Consider the following 8,978-nt stretch of genomic DNA (forward strand, 5'->3'; position numbering starts at 1 on the left):
TGCCTGGGAAAGTCCTGCTTTATACTTGGTTTCCCAGTGCAATTGTCCATAGCTGCCCGCTTTGCTCCCGGAAGCATCTCCAGGTAGACGGAATATTCGGTGAGACCCTATTTATTCGTCATCTTTCCCAAGGAGCTCTGCTTACGTGTTCCAGAACAAAGGGGCATTTGGTGATCCTCAACACTGGCCAGAGAGTAAGTAGAATTACTCAGGGAGTTTGTTAAAAAAAATAAATAAATCAAAGCCCCTCTTGCTGTCCCCTCTCCCCACCCCCCCCCAAAGTATCCCAACAATACTTTTAGCGTCGGTCTGAAGAGTCTGGGTTTGGGGTGTTCCCGGGTGATTCCGAACATGTATTTCCACAGACCCCGGTTCGGAAAGTGGAGTCGTCAGTTGTGTTTCGCTGCGTGACTCTGGGTGGGTTACTCAGACACTCTGAATGTTTGCAGCATTTCACTGTTACGTAATGTGGGTCACCGCCTTTCTGGCCTCTGAAGTCAGTTTCCTTGCTGCCCACATTCTGCCTGGCAAATCAATATCACTGAAAGACCCCAGCTTAGCAGCAGTAACGCCATTTTGCAAGGCTGTACTTAAGATGACTGGTTCAGGGAAAGGTTAGAACACTGAGTACACAGCGGCTGCCAAGCAAGATATGTTTGGTTGAAGGCCTGGCAACAGGACGACTTCGGTTGAGCACCTGACAATGAAAAAAAGCCCCAGGAGAGGTCCCACACCCTGGTGGGGGGCCGAGTCAGTCGTTATGTTCCAAGAAGGTAGCTAAGAAACTTGCCCCCGGGCTGAACCCTTGGGGGGCCGAGTCAGCCGTTATGTTTCAGGAAGGTAGCTAAGAAACATTAGAATCCACCAATGATATCCCTGTAACCATGCATCTGCTTCTGTATGCTTGCTTCTGCTCCCCAAAATCCTATAAAAGCCCATCCTTGGTTCCGTGGGGTGCGCCAGTCCCCCGAGTGACTGAAGCGCCCGCAGGTGCCTGTGCCTGTGTATCCCGACAATAAACCAAATCCTCTTGCTGATTGCATCCTGTGGTGTCTCGGTCTGGTCTTTGGAGTTAGAGGGTCTCCATCCCGAGGGAAAGTTCTCCCTGAGAGCTTTTCATTTGGTGCGTTGGCCGGGAAAGGAGATCCTCCACCCAGGGACCACCGACCACCCACTGGGAGGTAAGCCGGCCGGCGTCTGTCTGATTCTGTCTCGTTCTGCCTTATTCTGTCTGTTCTGTGAGCACTCAGCCAGGTCTGTTCTGTGAGCGCTCAGCCAGGTCTGTTCTGTGAGCGCTCAGCCAGGTCTGTTCTGTGAGCGCTCAGCCAGGTCTGTTCTGTGAGCGCTCAGCCAGGTCTGTTCTGTGAGCGCTCAGCCAGGTTGTTTGGAATTTGGGCGGGACGAAGAAGGAGCTGACGAGCTCGGACTTCTCGCCCCGCAGCCCTGGAAGACGTTCCAAGGGTGTTAGGGGCCCGACTTTTCGGGGCCCAATCTGGGAGAGGAGAAAGATCCGGACTAACGGCACCTCTGTCTGTATTTTTGGCTTTCAGAGGGCCCCGGACCTTTGCCACCTCCATCTGACTTTTGCTTTCAGTTTGGTACCAAAGCCGTGCAGCACGCCTGTCTGTTGTTTGTTTGACTGTTGGTGTTGTTTGTTTTCTCTGTGTTCTAATCTTCCTTAGAACTAACATGGGACAGTCCCTAACAACGCCCCTAAGTCTCACTCTTGCCACGACCGGGCACACAACCAGTCCGTCGAGGTTAAAAAAAAAAAGAAAAGGGCAGACTCTCTACACATCCGAGTGGCCCACTTTCGGAGCAGGATGGCCAGTGAATGGCACATTTAATAAGATCATTATTTTACAGGTTAAAGATCGGGTCGTCCACGGACATCCTGACCAGGTTTCTTATATTATCACTTGAGAGAGTCTCGCCTTAAACCCCCCCCCCCCGGGCGGAACCCTTCCTGGACCCGAATTGGCCTCCCCTCAACCCCCAGCCTGTCCCCTCAGCCCCGCCCGGCCCGCCGGCCACGTCTTCCTCTCTCTACCTTTGTGAAATCAGAGCCTTCTAAGAAACCTGTCCTCCCGGCAGACCCAAACTCCCCTCTCATAGATCTTCTCTCTGACAGGCCCAGCTAAAACGGAGGAGGCAGAGCCGCCGGCCAGATCAGTTGCCGGGCCACAGTCTGATAAGGGTTTCTCCCCTGTCGCAGGGAGGTTGCACAATAAGCGCGAGGTGATGCCAGATTCAACCTCCCAGGCTTTCCCACTTAGACAGGGAACCGGTGGCCAGACCCAATACTGGCCGTTTTCAGCAGCTGACATTTACAATTGGAAACAACACAACCCTTCTTTCTCCAAAGATCCGGTGACACTCACCGACCTAATAGAATCTGTTTTACTTACCCACCAGCCTACTTGGGATGACTGCCAACAGCTCTTACAGGCCCTCTTAACCTCAGAAAAAAAAAAAAAAAAAAAACAAAGAGTGTTCCTAGAGGCCAGAAAGCATGTTCTGGGAGATGATGGGCGTCCCACCCAGCTGCCTGAGGACCAAACTGGGATTTTAATACAGCTGAAGGTAAGGGACACCTACGCCTTTATCGCCAGTTGCTTCTAGCGGGTCTCCGAGGGGCTATACGACACCCTACTAATTTGGCTCAGGTAAAACAGGTATTACAGGAAGCAGGGGAAACTCCCTCCGCCTTTCTAGAGAGACTTAAGGAGGCCTACCGTATGTACACTCCCTATGACCCAGATGACCCAGGACAAATGACGAGTGTCTCTATGTCCTTCATCTGGCAGGCTGCTCCAGATATCAGGACTAAGTTACAGAGGTTAGAAAATTTGCAGGGCTATACATTACAGGATTTACTTAAAGAAGCTGAAAAGATTTTTAATAAGAGAGAGAATTGAGTCGAATCTTGGCCGCCGTAGTTCAGGGCCAAGAAAGGAAGGGAGATAGGGGGGAGCTCGAAAGGGGCTAAAGCTAGATAAAGATCAATGTGCCTATTACAAAGAAAAAGGACACTGGGCCAGAGAGTGCCCCAAGAAGCCTGGCGGACCCCGAAAGCCTCGACCACGAACCTCCCTCTTGGCTCTAGATAAAGATTAGGGAGGTCAGGGCCAGGAGCCCCCCCCTGAGCCCAGGGTAACGCTTAAAGTTGGGGGGCAGCCGGTTACTTTCCTGATAGACACAGGAGCCCAGCATTCAGTCCTCACTCAAGCTTCAGGACAACTCAGCGACCGGACGGCCTGGGTACAAGGAGCTACTGGTGAAAAACAATACCGATGGACTACGGACCGCCGGATTCAGCTGGCTACCGGTAAGGTGACCCATTCCTTCTTACATGTTCCGGACTGCCCGTACCCTCTGCTGGGCCGTGACCTGCTCACCAAACTAAAAGCACAAATTCATTTTGAAGAAAGAGGGGCCCAAATAACTGGCCCCCACGGAACTCCCCTTCAAGTTCTAACCCTATAAACCGGGACAGGACACTGGCTTGGACAGAGACTGGTGGGTTGGGGTTGGCGCTCCAACAGCCCCCCTTAATTATACAGTTAAAGGCCACTACAACTCCAGTCTCCATAAAACAATACCCCCTGTCACATAAAGCTTATCAAGGTATAAGGCCTCACATTACGAGGCTTCTAGATCAAGGCATCCTAATCCCCTGCCGGTCGCCTTAGAATACGCCTCTTCTGCCTGTTAAGAAACCCGGCACTGGAGATTATAGGCCAGTACAAGACTTGAGAAAGGTCAACAAGAGGATAGAAGATATTCATCTGACTGTTCCAAACCCTTACAATTTGCTCCTGACTTTAGGGTTCAACATCCCACCCTCATACTCCTGCAAACCTTTTGAACTGTTCATCGATGAGAAACAGGGGTATGCTAAAGGGGTCCTAACACAAAGGTTGGGACCCTGGAAACGCCCTGTGGCCTACCTGTCTAAGAAATTGGACCCTGTGGCCTCCGGCTGGCCACCGTGCTTAAGGATGGTGGCTGCTATTGCTGTCCTGATCAAGGACACTGGAAAATTGACTTTGGGACAGCCACTCACCATCCTAACACCCCACGCAGTGGAGGCCTTGGTAAAGCAGCCCCCAGACCGCTGGCTCTCTAATTCCCACATGACCCACTACCAAGCCTTGTTACTGGATGCAGAACAGGTTCAGTTTGGACCCGTAGTCGCCCTCAATCCTGCCACCTTGCTTCCCCTACCAGAGGAGGCAGAACAACATGACTGCCTACAAATCCTCGCAGAAGTACATGGAACCAGGCCGGCCTATCGGACCAGCCTCTTCAGAATGCTGACCACACATGGTACACGGATGACAACAGCTTCTTGGCAGAGGGAGAGCGAAAGGCTGGAGCTGCGGTCACTACGGAGGACAAAGTGATTTGGGCGAAAGCCCTGCCTGCTGGTACCTCCACACAACGGGCTAAACTCATCGCCTTGACTCAGGCGCTCAAGATGACAAAAGGTAAGAGGCTAAATATATATACAGACAGCCGTTATGCCTTTGCCACGGCACACATCCACGGGGAGATCTACCGGAGGCGGGGGCTGCTCACATCTGAGGGTAAAGATATGGCTAAAATTCTGGCCCTCTTAGAAGCCCTATTCTTGCCCAAAAGACTGAGTACATTGTCCAGGACACCAGAAAGGGCACAACCCAGAGGCACGAGGAAACCGGCTGGCCGATGCCACGGCGAGAGAAGCGGCCATGAGCAAACAAATCTTGCCCTTAAATAGCCCAGACCAACCCACGCCCCCACCAGTGGGACAAACCAGTTGGGTTTATGCCCATGAGGACATAGAGCTCCTAAAAAAAATGGGGGCCATCTACCACCCTCAACTAAAACAGTGGGTCTACAAAGGACTTTTGAATTGATCTCCTTTTTACATAAATTAACCCATTTGGGGTTTAAGAAGATAAAAACCTTACTAGATCGGGAAGAGATAAATCTGTGTTTTTTAAATCGGGACAAAGCGATACAAAAGGTGACTGAGAGTTACAAAGTGTGCGCTCAGGTTAACCCGGGAAGGACCAGGATTGGACAAGGAGTTCGTCCTAGGGGACACCGTCCCGACATCCATTGGGAAATTGATTTTACTGAAATTAAACCAGGTATATATGGATACAAGTATCTCCTAGTGTTTACAGACACCTTCTCAGGATGGGTCGAAGCCTTCCCCACAAAGCACGAGACTACAAAAATGGTCACCAAAAAGCTCCTCGAGAAAATCTTTCCCAGGTATGACATGCCTCAAGCGTTGGGGTTGGACAACGGGCCCGCTTTCGTCTCCCAAGTAAGTCAGTTGGTGGCCAAATTGCTGGGGATTGATTAAAAATTACATTGTGCCTATGGACCCCAGAGTTCAGGTCAGGTAGAACACATAAATAGAACAATTAAGGAGACTTTATCCAAACTTACGCTTGCAACTGGCTCAAAGGATTGGGTGGCCCTCCTTCCCCTAGTTCTATATCGGGCCCGGAATACCCCGGGCCCCCATGGTCTAACTCCTTTTGAAATAATATATGGAACACCACCCCCATTTGTCCATTTCTTTGATTCAAACATTGCTGATTTTGCTGACAGCCCTTCTCTGAGGGCCCATTTACAGGCCCTACAGATTGTGCAGAGAGATGTCTGGAGACCTTTGGCCGCTGCTTACCAGGACAAGCTTGAGCATCCGGTGGTGCCACACCCGTTCCAGATTGGAGACACCGTGTGGGTGCACAGACACCAGACCAAGAATCTCGAGCCACGGTAGAAAGGACCCTACACCGTCCTCCTGACTACCCCGACCGCCCTAAAGGTAGACGGAGTCGCGGCTTAGATCCACGCACCACACGTCAAGGCAGTCCGGTCTGAGGAATTGACTAATCACAACACTACACCCCAGACATGGAGAGTTCAGTACACTCCAAACCCCTTAAAGTTAAAACTCCTACGTGGCTCCTCCTAGCCCTTTTATGGCCTAGAGTCAGTGGGGAAATAAGCCCCCACCAGACAGAAATTTCTTGACCAAGTCGAGTGAAAGATTTCACTCAAAGTTAGCAAAAAAAAAAAAATGGGGGAATGAAAGACCCCAGCTTAGCAGCAGTAACGCCATTTTGCAAGGCTGTACTTAAGATGACTGGTTCAGGGAAAGGTTAGAACACTGAGTACACAGCGGCTGCCAAGCAAGATATGTTTGGTTGAAGGCCTGGCAACAGGACGACTTCGGTTGAGCACCTGACAATGAAAAAAAGCCCCAGGAGAGGTCCCACACCCTGGTGGGGGGCCGAGTCAGTCGTTATGTTCCAAGAAGGTAGCTAAGAAACTTGCCCCCGGGCTGAACCCTTGGGGGGCCGAGTCAGCCGTTATGTTTCAGGAAGGTAGCTAAGAAACATTAGAATCCACCAATGATATCCCTGTAACCATGCATCTGCTTCTGTATGCTTGCTTCTGCTCCCCAAAATCCTATAAAAGCCCATCCTTGGTTCCGTGGGGTGCGCCAGTCCCCCGAGTGACTGAAGCGCCCGCAGGTGCCTGTGCCTGTGTATCCCGACAATAAACCAAATCCTCTTGCTGATTGCATCCTGTGGTGTCTCGGTCTGGTCTTTGGAGTTAGAGGGTCTCCATCCCGAGGGAAAGTTCTCCCTGAGAGCTTTTCATCACAGGCTTGGAAGCTTTGTGGCTCTGATTGACCCTGTATTTTCAAGGCTCTGGGGTAAGCAGGCATCTAATATAAGAGAACAGCCAGAATAGAGTTTTAGTTTTTGCTTATGCTGCAGTGTAGAGTCCGTTCTCTGCCATGTTCTTTAAGGGATTCGCCCTTCTTCTGCGGAGTGACTCTAGCAAATGTCTTCATGTCTTGGAGTTTCCTGCAACGTCGGTTGAGAGATGGGTTGGTGGGGAGGGAGGAGTAAGAGTTTATATGGGCTCCAGTGTCTACCATGTATGCCCACCATCCCCTAGCCTTACTACCTATGGTGGTTCGAATGACAATAAACTCTACAGACTCATAGATTTGAGTACTTGATCACCAGGAAGGAGCACTGTTTGAAAGGATTAGGAGGTGTGACCTGATTAGAGGAACTATGTCAAGGGGGTGGGCTTTGAGAATTCAGAAGCCCATCCCAAGCCGAGAGTATCCTGTGGATGAGAATACAGAAGTCTCAGCTACTTCTCCAGCACCGTGTCTGCTTGTGTGCCGCTATCCTGCCTGCCGTGATGACAAGGGACTAAATCTCTGACATTGTACGCAGGACCCATTTAAATGCTTTCCTGTACGAGTGTTGCTGTGGTCATGGCGTCTCTTCGCAAAAATAGAACACTGAGACAGCAACCTACAAGACATCATAAATTATGTAATCGAACTGCATGCCTGTGGAGAAAAGAGAAGTGGCTTTAAAAAAAAAATAACCATTAATCAAGTAACCTCGGGATGCTTTATGAGAGGGACGAACAATGCCTTGTTCGCCGTGAGCATTCCATGGTGCTGCAGTTAGTTTGGAGAACTGAACAGAATCCAGAATGAATCTAGATGGGTCTAGGCATGCCTGTAGGGGATGACCGTCATGAGATTAATTTGTGTAGGAAGACTCATCTCATTTGGGGGCAGGACCCTCCTGGTGGGGAGGTCCAGGACTCTTTAGAATGGAGAAGGATGGCTGATCACTCCCTTTTGGATTTATTCCTGTTTCCTGACCCTGAGTGGGATGTGACCAGCTATTCCATGCTTGGTCTCCCCTCCCTTGAACTCTGTGAGCTCACATAAACCCTTTCTCCCTTAAGTTGCGTTTGTCTGAATACTGTATCACAGCAAACCCAAAGAAACCACGTCACACGCAATGATGTAGTTTAGGCTTATAGCAAACGACCAATGCACAATGCTGTGGTAGGTCTTGGTCACGCTCGCCTGCATAAAACTGGAGTTGTTCCCAACTCTCTGTTGTTCTAGGTCAGTATGGACCACCAGAGATCTTCTGCTCACTCTTTGGTGGGAGAGGTAATATGGAAGTCACATTATTCTGAAGGCGCTGGGGGCTGCAGTTCACGGCTGCTGGCCTGGCATGTGGTCACCTTTATGGAAGAAAGCCCTAGTTTACTCAATATGTAAAAACTCGAAAGAGGTGAGGGGCACTGCGGGCTCTGGGCTGTCATCTGGGGTCCTAACCAATGTTTTAGGTTCCAAGTTGCCTTTTTAGTCATAATCCCTGCACAATAAAGGATCCCAAATGACCAGTTTCAAGTAGAATGTATTATCTAGTACAAGTCATTGATGTGAGGTATAGCTATGGATTCTGACTAAAAGTCTTAGTCAAGTTTTTGGACTTAACTAAGCCTAGAGAGTCCACAGCCAAGCTCACCCATGAGTTTGTTATTAGGTGGACTTCATTCCTCACTGTCTTTTGGCTAGAGGTCTTGGTTCCTTGCCATGCACGGCGCTCCGTAGGGTTACCACAATGAGACAGGTGGCCTTTTTCAAAATGATTGATGATGGAGAGAGGGAAGGGAGGAAGAGAGAATAAAATAGGAGATAGAATCCTTTTTTCCATACCCCAATGTCAGAGATGACATGCTGTCACTTCTTCTCGGTCCTGTTACACACACTGATATTGCTACAGTGTGTGAGACACAAAAGTGTGACCTGGGTTGTTGGGAGTTCTGGAAGTAGTGTTCAGTGCTGCTCTCCCTGTTCACGTCAGGACTTAGAGCCCCACCCCAACCCGTGTGTGTGTGTGTGTGTGTGTGTGTGTGTGCTAATTTTTCAGCCTTTATTAAGTTTTCCTGACCTCACTTTCTTGACCTCACTCTGCCCTATTCTCCTGCATCATTTGTACATCATGAATTCTTTGTCTTGTCCCTGCAACACTGGGCACACAGGTTAAGATTCTCCTGAAGGTGGTAGAGCGCTTGCCTAGGAAGCGCAAGGCCCTGGGTTCGGTCCCCAGCTCCGGAAAAAAAAAAAAAAAAAA

General features: G+C 50.0%; 1 long non-coding RNA gene across 3 annotated transcripts; it reads left to right on the forward strand.

The window, feature by feature from the left end:
- The first annotated feature begins 206 nt into the window (after positions 1-206).
- On the forward strand, positions 207-6,598 carry LOC134481539 (uncharacterized). Of its 3 annotated transcripts, none has more exons than XR_010057119.1 (2): positions 207-1,229; positions 1,305-6,598. It is a non-coding gene; the product is annotated as an uncharacterized LOC134481539 (long non-coding RNA). The 3 variants fall into 3 exon arrangements; XR_010057120.1 differs by having other exon boundaries at positions 1,330-6,598; XR_010057121.1 differs by having other exon boundaries at positions 1,355-6,598.
- The last annotated feature ends 2,380 nt before the right edge of the window (positions 6,599-8,978 follow it).

This window comes from Rattus norvegicus, chromosome 13, assembly GCF_036323735.1.
Source record: "Rattus norvegicus strain BN/NHsdMcwi chromosome 13, GRCr8, whole genome shotgun sequence".
Lineage (NCBI taxonomy): Eukaryota > Metazoa > Chordata > Mammalia > Rodentia > Muridae > Rattus > Rattus norvegicus.